The sequence below is a fragment of the Bos mutus genome, chromosome 4 (genome assembly GCF_027580195.1).
Source record: "Bos mutus isolate GX-2022 chromosome 4, NWIPB_WYAK_1.1, whole genome shotgun sequence".
Taxonomy (NCBI): domain Eukaryota; kingdom Metazoa; phylum Chordata; class Mammalia; order Artiodactyla; family Bovidae; genus Bos; species Bos mutus.
The window spans coordinates 76,182,688-76,195,120 of NC_091620.1; the positions used below are offsets into that span (position 1 = coordinate 76,182,688).

The 12,433-nt window shown below is 41.2% G+C and overlaps 1 protein-coding gene across 7 annotated transcripts in view; it reads right to left on the reverse strand.

Moving 5' to 3' along the window:
• Nucleotides 1-12,433, reverse strand: part of MAGI2 (membrane associated guanylate kinase, WW and PDZ domain containing 2) — a 1,472,905-nt gene that overhangs the window by 320,505 nt on the left and 1,139,967 nt on the right. The window lies entirely within an intron of this gene.

Consider the following 12,433-nt stretch of genomic DNA (forward strand, 5'->3'; position numbering starts at 1 on the left):
ACTTGTTTCTCTTTCAGTATTAAAGGTACCGCAGTCCACCTAGTTGCTCAAGCGTGAAAGCCAAACACACAAACACAATTGACTCTCCACTCTCTCATCGGCTCAGACAAGAACACTGATTCTATTGTCCAGATACTTGCCATTTTATTTCCTTTTTCTCCTCCCATGGTCATTAGAGCAGGGACTTCCAAAAGCACAGATACTCAGTACACAACAGCATAGCAGCCAAGGGCCCAAGGCACTAAATGCCAAAACCTCATTCTCTGATGGCCAGCTGCCTCTTCCCCAGCTGAGCGCTCTAGGGCAAGGAAGCCTGCTGGTGGAGTCCATGAAGGAAACCAGAGGGAGGTGAGTTTAGAGTGGCAAATGGAAGAGCTCGCACACATTTTAACTTCTCTTCTGACTCCTATTTTTCTATAATTCATACTTTATACAGACTCCAGTGTTAACTTTCTAAAAATGCACATTTGATCAGGTTGCTCCCTTGCTTATAACCCCCTCCATGCCTCCCAAGCATGTTTTAAAGTTTCCTTCCACATGAAGCTCTCTGTAGCCTTTCACTCCAACTTCTGCTCCATCTTCCTCCTCTGCTGCCTCCTAGGTTTAAGGCATAACAAACGGCCCGGGATTTTGCATGTCCCTGAGATTTGGGTTTATAAACTGGGATCGTATCTGGCACAACTCCGGACTCATAGTAAAAGCTCCCATATGCGCCTGCTGAATGAATGGATGCCTGCACTTTTGCACACCATACTCCCTGTACTGGGCATGGCTGATACATTCATAACCTCCCTTCAGGTCTCTGAATCACATTTCCTCTGTGAAGTCTTCCCTGGCTTCTCCCCATTTGCCTTCCTCCTGTGGGAGACTCATTCCTCTGTGCTCCCTCAGCAGTACATGTTCCTTTCAGTATTTATCTCCAGGTGCCACTTGAAATCGCTCACATACTTCCACTACTTTACCAGACACGTGTCCTTAATGGCAGAGGCTTATTCATCCACGGGCCCTCAGGATGAAAGCCTGGCTGATGCATGGTGGGTACACACCCGTTTATTAAACAGAATCATCTGGGTATATGGGGTGGGGGCGGGAATCAGCATCTGAAGTAATTTTTTTCTATGGTTACTATTTTCATGTCCCTTTCCCATTCCTGGATAATGGCTTGGGAAAATTCTTAACTTTTAAGTCACTTTTGGTTATCGCATGTGCAGTCTTGTTAACGCTTCAACTTGATTTAAATCTCTTCCTTTCCTACCATCTGCCTGGGCTTGTACTGGGACCCTTATAGCTTTGAGGTGGGGGAGACATGGTCCACCTCTGGGCATCCCCTCTTCCTTCCTTTACTCTTCAAGGTCTAATTCTTCCAGTGTGTGTTATCTGCAGAGAGAAGGGGTTTTTTATTTAGTTAGCTGCAATGGCATTCTTTCTTGGTGCCAGTTGCAGCTCTTTGTTTAGTGAATGGTAACTGGTCACTGAAATGGCAGGTAGTCAGTGGCTGGCTCTCTCATAGGGTCAATCTGTGGATTCATCCTAGGGTCACTGCACTATTTGGCTGAAGCTTGACCTCCTTCACCCCCATGGTACCCAGCCTGCACTGCCTAGCCTGTTGACACCAGGTTTCCTTGACTGGTAGCAGCTCTCTTGAGTGGTATGTGAAAGTTAGCAGGGTTCGGTCAGGGTCTCTTCCTCACAATCACTTCAGCCACAGAAACCCTGCACACTCTTGCCGTGTGGACACGAGGCTGCAGTGGTTTCCCTGTGTTTTCTCTCTCTATCCTGCCAGCTCCCGATTCACTTCTTTCTTCTTCTAACTGGCAAAGGAAGCAAGTCCACTGACCCCAAGCAGATGTCTGATTTGGGATCAAACCATCAACTCTCCTTCTTTCAAGCAACTCCAGTTTCAATGAATGATGCCCTTAGGGCATGCCCTTCACTTGGATTGAGACAGGGACAGGAAACGCCCCTCTCCTGTGGAGATCATGGGATTACCTCTACACACAAACACTGACTCTCACATAAAGACAACTATTCTGGAGGCTCTTCTTTCCCCTCTCCAGCTTCTCTTTATACAGACTAGAGTGAGAGTGGAGTGGTTGACTGTGGTGAGGTCGTTCCATAGCAGCCCCAAGGGAGGCTTATAGGCCCCAGTGCCAACTTAATAAAGAGTATCCCTCAACATCCCATTATAAAGCTCACTGAATACATGAACGAGCAGGTAGATATATCTATTTTGAATAATTATTAATAGAGGGGAATACTGTTGCTGTGCAATGAGGTGCTAGGTAGACTGTGAAACAGAACTAGATGTGTCAGTGATAGAAATCGGTGCTAGAAGTCCCGTGGAAATCCCCATACTTCAGTCTCAGAGCTCAGTGGCCAGCCTGCCATCTTTGTACAAGCCCTGCTCGTCTCAGCACACTGTGTGTTCATAACATTAATTAGTAATGCTGCTGCACACATCAATAAGAGACCGGGAGAATTACCACAAAAAAATCAGACTTGTATTTTTTAGAATCTGCCAACACTGAACAGGGAGGAAAATGTCATTTCTGCCAGAGGCACAGCATCTTGCCGTGCTCTTATGTAAACTCACTGTCAGGCAATCCCAGAAACTGCCCGCACTTGCCTCTGGGCAAAATGTCTCCTTTTCATAGAAAAATGTCACCTTTTCTCTAGGAAATGGCAGGTAGGTTTTTTTTTTTTTTCCAAAGGAAAAATGACCTTTGCATTTTGTTAAAAAAATTCTCAAGGACTCAGCTTTGATGAAAAACATGGAAAACAATTCCCTATCTCTTAATTTATACATGAGGTTTTACTTTGTAAATTCTGAGATTACACCTGTCACCACTGATGTAGCCTGTGGGCAAATGTCAATGACCAGAAAGTCCCAGGACCTTGTTTTCCAGGAATGTTCCCTGTGTGCAGGTTGGATGCCTGTAACCCAGACTCTTGGCTCTTGCTGCATCTAAGTCCCTCCACCCTACCCATACACACGCACGCGCTTGCGCACACACACACACACCATACCACACCACACAAACACACCCCCACATACACACTTTAAGCTCATTCCTGTAACACTTGAAAGCTTTTACGTGTTAATCCAGCATTACAATTTCATACAAACCCATGAGAAACTCCACTGAGAAAATGCCAGTGCTGTAATATACTGATTGTTTGTCTATCATTATGGTTAAAAGTATATTTACATATACACACTGCTTTATATAAGATAGATAATCAACAAGGACCTACTGCATAGCACAGGGAACTCTATTCAATATTCTGTAATAACCTATATGGGAAAAGTATCAGAAAAAGAATGGATACATGTATAACTGAATCACTTTGCTGTATACCTGGTTAACATAATATTGTAAATCAACTCTACTCCAATACAAAATAATAAAACTTAATTTAAAAAGAATATTAAGTGCTTCTTAATAAATTCAGAGATGGAACAATCTAAGTCAGTTTTTTCCATGGAAAAAATTTTCATTCTAAGAAAATGGAAGAAAATATATCCAGTGTTCTTTTTTTTTTCAGGTGAAAAAATAGGAAAAAAAGAAAGAAAGAAGCAACAGAAGTGAAAGTTTCAGGACCCAACACTTCAAAACAAAGAGAGGAGAAATATACAAAGGTGTTGATATGGAGAAAGACATTTCCGGGTTATTAATCTTGGTTTCACAAAACAAAGTTCCCACTTCTTTTGTCAATATCTCATATATGTGGTGAAATGTTTTCCTTCTGACAATAGTTTTCACCCTTAAGAAATGCAAAATTCACCTTACAGAGTTGGATATTTCAAACAAAGCAGTAAATTAGATGATGACACAAGATTTACTGCGTGTGCTCCTGTCAGTTCATGCAAATCCTCAGCTGGAGCATGTGAGAGGCACGCTAATTACACTGGATACAGGAACAATGTCTCTGCAGCTGTAGCAGTTTTGATATTTGCAGACTCCAGCACACTTCATCTGTAATTTCACTGGCAGCTTGCAAAAACCAGAAGAAATACACTTATAAACAAAGGTCTGCATGGTAATTTATCTCCTATTGACTTCAGTAAAGTCTTCTGGCTTAGAATGCTAAGAGATTTATAATTATGAACTCAGATCTAAGCTGATGAAACAATGAAAGACATATTTATTGCTTCTTTTTCTCACTTTCATTGTACATATATCTGTAAATGATGATATATATGTGTGTGTATCTACAATCAAACTCTTCATTGAACACTTACAAGCCCATGTGAGAATCTGTAGGAATATATACCATCACCCTATTTAATTCAGGTGTATTATTCTCTCAACAGAAATATTTATATCTTGCCTCATATATTTTCCAACTACCTTACCCTTACTAGGCTTTTCTTTTTATTTGCTGTGACTCAAGATTGACATGCTTTTTTTTGAAGGGGTTATAATAAATAAAAAAATGAGGAACCATCATTAAACAAATGAAGATTAGGTTACTGACTCTCCTAAAACATGTCTAGCATATGTGTTAGAATCCTCACTGCTGTTGTTTGGTTGCTAAGTCATGTCCGACTCTTTGCGACCCCATGGTCTGTAGCCCACCAGGCTCCTCTGTCCATGGGATTTCCCAGGCAAGAACACTGAAGCAGGTTGCCATTTCCTTCTCCAGGGGATCTTCCTGACACAGAGATCATACCTGCGTCTCCTGCATTGGCAGGCAGATTCTTTACTACTGAGCCACCAGGGAATCCTATGACACACCCCAAAGGTACACAGCATAATTTTCAGTTGTATGTGCGCACATAAGAGGTTGACTATAGTATTTCAGCTGCCAGTCTATCAGCACAATAAAGGTTGTCAACATGGCACCGCAATTCTGAAAATTTTGGTTATTTTCTTTAAATCAAAAACTATTTAAAGAAGCAAGAGTTGTTTTGTCATGTATTCAGGCAGAATCATTTTAGTTTCTGGGTACAAAGGGGGAATAGTCTAAGCTGTTCACAGATCTTTTCATATATCTATTATGCCTAAAATGCTAAGGCTTCTTTCAATTTTGTAGAAAATTGTTCTAAAAATATATTAATAATGACTACTATTTTGAGCAATTCCATATGTTGTGTCCTAAGTACTTTAAATGTAGATAATTCATCTAGTGAAATGTTTGGTTAAACTATAAAAGAAAAGCTTTAGCTAACTATCTAAAAGACACATAAATAATCACAGAGGAATCTATGATACAACAGCAAATCACATACCTCCACAGTAGTTAATGTAAGCACATCAGTGCTGCATAGACTCACTGCACTATTTCATCAAGTTGAATATTTGCTATATATCTGGTAGTGAAATAAGCCTGGGGGTTGGTTAATGATCAAATCAGACACAGTTCCTGACCTCAGAGAGCTTATAGTGGGTAGGGGTAAGGGTAGTAAATAGCAAGAGATTACAATTCATCTGCTGGATGGGTAAGATAAAAATAAGCATCTTTTATAAAAGCAGATTGTTTCCTGATGAACCAAAGGCACAGTTCAATTAGTGAAGGGAGAGAGAGTAGCAGGAACTGGAAGAATTGACATTGTCTATAAGAACACATCTGCCAATCCAGATTCCAGAATCTGGTAAATCTCTGTTATCTATCTGGATACTTTTAGTTCACTTATATGCAAGAGTATTGGCTATCTTGGCCTCAGACCTAAAAAGATAAAACTTCTTAATTGCATTTAGATAATACCTTTATTTCAAATGCATCTAAATTAGGCTGAACACCTTTCACTGTCAGTATATTTATACTGACAATCAACAACTTCCTCCACAGAGCAAGTGTAAAAATGTTAACCCTATAATCTCCAGTCCATTTCTGTTAAATGTAAATAGCAAACATTCCAACTTTTAAAATGCCAATTTTGTATCCAATAAGGGTACTCTAAACAGCATCCCTGGTATAAGGATATCTAGCACTATCCTGAGCTCTGCTCTCAGGCCGAGTGGAGATTCCTCCCACTTTCTCCTTGAGCTCCTAGTGGGCCAGTGAACCTGTACTGCAAATTCATGTGAAGTTTTGGTGAAGAACAGCTAACAAATAATATGTGACAAAGCACACTTAACTGCATTGACTGCCATGATGTTAGTAGACACAATGGTCATGAATATCATAACTACTGTATGACATCCAAATGGATCTCAGTACTGAAGCTAGGAAAAAAAAGTAGCAAACTTTGCTACCACCACCACCACTACTACTACTACTACTACTAAGTCACTTCAGTCGTGTCCGACTCTGTGCGACCCCATAGACGGCATCCCACCAGGAAAATCCCACTGGGATTTTCCAGGCAAGAACACTGGAGTGGGTTGCGATTTCCTTCTCCAATGCATAAAAGTGAAAAGTGAAAGTGAAGTCACTCAGTTGTGTTCAACTCTTATCGACCCCATGGACTGCAGCCCACCAGGTTCCTCCGTCCATGGGATTTTCCAGGCAAGAGTACTGGAGTCGGGTGCCATTGCCTTCTCCTACACCTTTGTTAAAATGGGAATCGAGTTCTTAATCCTGGGGCACAGATGAGAACTAGGATAGGACTTGTACAGTAGTTATCCCTTCTCAAGTGAGTTTTTATCTAAACTGTGATTTTATATGAAGACAGTATAAAGAGCACTGTATAGGCATTCACAATGAGAGAAAAGATAGAAGTATGTAAAAAAACAAAAGAAACACTGCAATGGCATTTATTTGGGTTACAAATTCCTTTCATGTCAATGTATGGCAAAACCAATAAGATATTGTAAAGTAAAAAAAATTAAATAAATAAATAAAATAGAAATTTCATACCTAAAAAAAAAATAAAAACAAACAAACTAAATAAGTTATTGAAGCATGGTGTGATTTTGAGAACGGGTGCAATAAATTTTTTCAAGTGGTTCGGTTTGTAGCCAAGATCAAGTATTTTATCAACTATGACATCTGTATCATCTGCGTATCAATATAAAAGAAGAATAGTGGATAGAAAGTGTGTAGTGTTGCTCCAACCCTCGCTGTGAGATGTCGTTATTGACGTGAAGGATATATCACTAGCAGTGGAAATATTAGGATTTCAACAAAATGAAGTAAGGTTCTGAAACTCAAGTGTGCTTAGAAAGAACCAAGAGTAAACATACTGTGACGAAAAAAACAAGCACAGTTTTTTTCTTCTCTGCTGGAGATATTAGTATTGGTCAGTTGGCTAGAAATTCAATTTCATTTTCTAGGTTTTATTGGGTACAAGATTCTTTGGAAGTATCTAAAGCTCATAAATGTCTAAAAAAGGCAAAAATGATGTTAATATCAAGGGGTCATTTAGAAACTTACCTAACTTGGATCTGAGTGAATATTTTGAAGATCTTTCAAAATAAATTGCTGAGACCACCTCTTTTATTTTTATTAGAAAGACAGAGCTAGAGGCCTGGTGATTTTGCTGCTCATAATCTCTGGATGTGACATTATAATTCACTATTATTTATTCATAGAACAGTAGAGAACTGGAAGGCAAAAGCATTATCAACACCTCCCAGAAGACTGAAAGAAGGTAGAGTGCCCATGAAAGTCAAAGATAATTTTCTCAGGGAACCTGAATAACTCAAGGAATTCTGAAACAAAGAAGCCATAGGAAGGAAACTGCAGTAGATGAAACCGGGAATGTTTTTTTTCCTGCCACTTCTCTCATCAAAATGTGGGGCCTAGTTTCCTTCCCTTTTTATCTGGGCTGACATGTGACTTGATTTTATAACATTGTGCCAGTTCCAGGCTAGGCCTTGAAAGGCTTGATAGCTTTCTCTTTTGGTGTCTTGGAGCCCTAAGCCACCATATAAATTCAGCCACCCCACTAGTCAAGACTATTTGGAGAGAGAGATTCTATGCCAGTCCCAAAGAGTTGCATCCATCCCAGCAGAGGCATCAGCAGTGAATGAAGTCACCTCACACATCCCAGCCCCAGGGGAGCTCCTAGTGATGGTGGTTGCACAGGAGTCCCAGTGTGAGATGAACAGATGAGACTACAGTCCATTCCAGGCAAGAAAGCATTTGTTATTGTTCAGTTTCTCAGTCATGTTTGACTCTTTTTGACTCCATGGACTGCAGCAAGCCAGGCTTCCCTGTCCTTTACTACCTCCTGCAGTTTGCTCAAACTGACGTCCATTGAGTCAGTGATACCATCTAACCATCTCATTCTCTGTTGCCCTCTTCTTCTCCTGCCTTCAATCTTTCCCAGCATTAGGGTCTTTTCCAATGAGTCAGCTTTGTCGCATCAGGTGGCCAAAGTATTGGAACTTCAGCTTCAGCATCCGTCCTTCCAATGAATCAGTTCAGTTCAGTTCAGTCATTCAGTTGTGTCTGTACACACCCCATGGACCTAAACGTGCCAGGCTTCCCTGTCCATCACCAACTCCTGGAGTTTACTCAAACTCATGTCCATTGAGTTGGTGATGCCATCCAACCATCTCATCCTCTGTCGTCCCCTTCTCCTCCTGTCTTCAATCTTTCCCAGCATCAGGGTATTTTCAAATGAGTCAGTTCTTCACATCAAGTGGCCAAAGTGTTGGAGTTTCAGCTTTAGCATCAGTCCTTCCAATGAATATGCAGGACTGATTTCCTTTAGGATTGACTGGTTGGATCTCCTTGCAGTCCAAGGGACTCTCAAGAGTCTTCTCTAACACCACCGTTCAAAAGCATCAATTCTTCGGCACTCAGCTTTCTTTATACTCCAATTTTCACATCCATACAAGACTACTGGAAAAATCATAGTTTTGACTATACAGATCTTTGTTGGCAAAGGGATGTCTCTATTTTTTAATACACTGTCTAGGTTTGTCATAGATATTCTTCCAAGGGAGAAGCAAGCTTCTTTTATTTTGATGGCTGCAGTCACCATTTGCAGTGATTTTTGGAGCCCAAGAATATAAAGTCTGTCACTGTTTCTATTGTTTCCCCATCAATTTGCCATGAAGTGATGGGACTGGATGCCATGATCTTAGTTTTTTGAATGTTGAGTTCTAAGCCAGTTTAATCATGAGCAAATGTTTGATTGATTGTGCGTCTAAAGCACTGAGTTTGTGTATGGTTTGTGATGTGGTACTAGAAAACTAAACAGATACTTCAAATAATAGAAAAAATAATATTGCGTTAGTTTGCTTCTGGCAATTGACAGGACCATCTATGTGGTTCACATCACCTAAATATGAACACTTGTCTGTGGAGGTGGGTGGTAATGAAGAACTGGCTGATTCACTAGAATGTTTTTATAAGGCAGCAAGTCAATAAGAGAGGCATCATGGGAAAGACCAACACGTGTTTGCTCAAAATTCAAAAGGAAGTCTGCCCTAGGCATAAGTTGATTTTGAGGTAGGAAAACGAGACACAGAAAACACTTCTGAACTGACTCTTAAGCTTTCTCATTCATATATATTTTTCCCAGGAGATGTTTAATGAACAACTCTAGGATTTTATCAAACTGCTAAGAAGCTAATAATGGTTGCTGCTGCGTTGCTTCAGTCGTGTCCGACTCTGTGCGACCCCACGGACTGCAGCCTACCAGGCTTCTCCGTCCATGGGATTCTCCAGGCAAGAACACTGGAGTGGGTTGCCATTTCCTTCTCCAATGCATGAAAGTGGAAAGTGAAAGTGAAGTCGCTCAGTCGTGTCTGACTCTTAGCGACCCCATGGACTGCAGCCTACCAGGCTCTTCCGTCCATGGGATTTTCCAGGCAAGAGTACTGGAGTGGCTTGTCATTGCCTTCTCCCTAATAATGGTTATGGAAGGCCGAAGAACACTGTGGTGGGGGGGGGGTGGAAAACCATCAGATAACCATGAAGAGGAGATTTGTTACTGAAAGTGAAGTCGCTCAGTCGTGTCCAGCTCTTTGTGACTCCATGGACTGTAGCCTACCAGGCTCCTCTGTCCATGGGATTTTCTAGGCAAGAGTACTGGAGTGGGCTGCCATTTGCTTCTCCAGGGGATCTTCCCAAACCAGGATCGAACCCGGGTCTCCTGCATTGCAGACAGACACTTTACCGTCTGAGCACTGAAGGGGGTCCCTAAAGGTGTAATAGCTGTCACACTGAGAGTCTGGCAGTCATCTGTTCACAGAGCATTCATGGCCCTAGGTTAATCTTTGCTGTTCCCTAGAAAGCAAAAAGGTAACTAAGATTTCAGAGAATGCAATCATGAGATAGAGTACCTCAGAATGTTAAAATCTCAAAGAATGAGAAATTGCACATAGTTCTATATGCTGACCTGACATGAAAGATAAAGATTAATCTGCTTTGTTCTACTAGCCACCAATTCTATCCCAAAAGTTAGTCCCCAGGAATATTCATAAATACTCTTTCAAAACAATTCTGAGCATAGGCTTGTTTGAGAGAGGGTCAGGCTGGGATGGAGAATGTTTACTGAGCTGTACAGTAAGAGGGAAAGGAGACTTCCTGCTACCAATACTTGTGGTGGTTCTCGGACTTCAGTAGCTATAATAATGCAGATTCAAAGACTTGTAGTTCAAGATGATGGACTGAACATATGCGGCGATCCCCTTTAAAAAAGACTTAAACATCTTAAAAAAAAACAGATATACAAAAACAAACAAAGGTTTACTGTACTGCACAGGGAACTATAGTCAAGATCTTGTAATAACCTATAATGGAAAATAATCTCAAAAATAATATATGTGTGTATGTATCAATGAATCACCCTCCGTGCACATGAAACACTGTAAGTCAACTACACTTCAATAAAGTATATATTAACAAAGACTTTAAAATGAATAAACCTACAGCAATGAAGAGAAAAGAAGAAGAACCATTGTGACAGAAGGGGCCCTTATAAAACAAGACAGCTCAAGAGAATTTTAGAATATGGAATGTGGATAAAGACATGATAACTGATGTCTTATGGCTTTGGAAGGTATATTCTAGAGCAGTGGCTGGCAAACTACGGCCCACGAAGCAAAGCCTGCTGCTGCCTGTATTTGTAAATACAGTTTTATTGGAGCACACCCATATTCATTTCACGATGATTGAGATCAACAGCTGTGACAGAGACCAGCTGGTCCACAATAAAATATTTACTGCTGCTGTTGCTGCTGCTAAGTTGCTTCAGTCGTGTCTGACTCTCTGCGACCCCATAGATGGCAGTCCACCAGGCTTCCCTGTCCCTGGGATTCTCCAGGCAAGAACACTGGAGTGAGTTGCCATTTCCTTCTGCAATGCATGAAAGTGAAAAGTGAAAGTGAAATTGCTCAGTCATGTCCGACTCTTTGCTACCTTATGGACTGCAGTCTACCAGGCTCCTCTGTCCATGGAAATTTCCAGGCAAGAGTACTGGAGTGGGTTGCCATTGCCTTCTCTGAAATATTTACTACTTGACCCTTTATAGAAATAATGTGCTGATTTCTGTTCTAGTATGCTTTTGGAGGAAAGAGAAACATGGACAAGGACTCTCAGTTGCTTTGCAGAATCGCAGAAAGGCTTGGGATTAGGAAACATCAGATATAAGCATTGGGTTGGCCAAAAAATTAGTTTGGGATTTTTCCACATGATGTTGCAGTAAAACCCGAACGATCTTTTTGGACAATTCAGTATATAGACAATCTGCCCTGCTACATCTGCATGGAAAGCTCTTACCACCTACCTCAAGTCAGAGATGACGGTGTCTCCAAAAAAAAAAAAAAGAACCTATTTAATGGACTTTCTATTCCACTCCTGCCTAAGAGCCTCAGGTAAAATGTGACCAGTCTTCAAACCTTGTCACAGATGCAGAACTCCCAAGCAACCTGTTCAGTATTTAACTTTTAAATATAGACAATCAAAGATTGCAAGACATATGAGCACTGTGTTAGCATAAAATGAGTATCCATGACAAAATAAGATATAGCTACAGATAACAGTGGACTCTGCTTGAAGTGAAGTGATGTGAAAGTTGCTTCCGACTCTTTGTGACCCCATGGATTGTAGCCTGCCAGGCTCCTCTGTCCATGAATTCTCCAGGCAAGAATATTGGAGTGGGTTGTCATTTCGTACTTCAGGGGATTGTCCCAACCCAGGGATCAAACACAGGTCTCCTGCATTGCAGGTGGATTCTTTACCATCTGAGCTACCAGGGAAGCCTGAACTCTGCTTAGGAGAGACACGATAGAAAGAAGCAAGCCCAGAGAGGAGCAGGAGGACAAATGATGCCCAGAAAAACAAGGACCCTCTAAGAACCTAACGTGTTTGTGCTTTGAGGGAAAAAGTGCTTTAGTTGCTAAGTCATGTCCAACTCTTGGACCCCGTGGACTGTAGTCTGTCAAGCTCCTCTGTCCATGGGATTCTCCAGGCAAGAATACTGGCGTGCGTTGCCATTTCCTTCTTCAGGGGATCTTCCCAACCCAGGGATAGAACCCATGTCTCCTGCACTGCATGCAGATTCTTTACCTCTGAGCCACCAGGGAAGTCA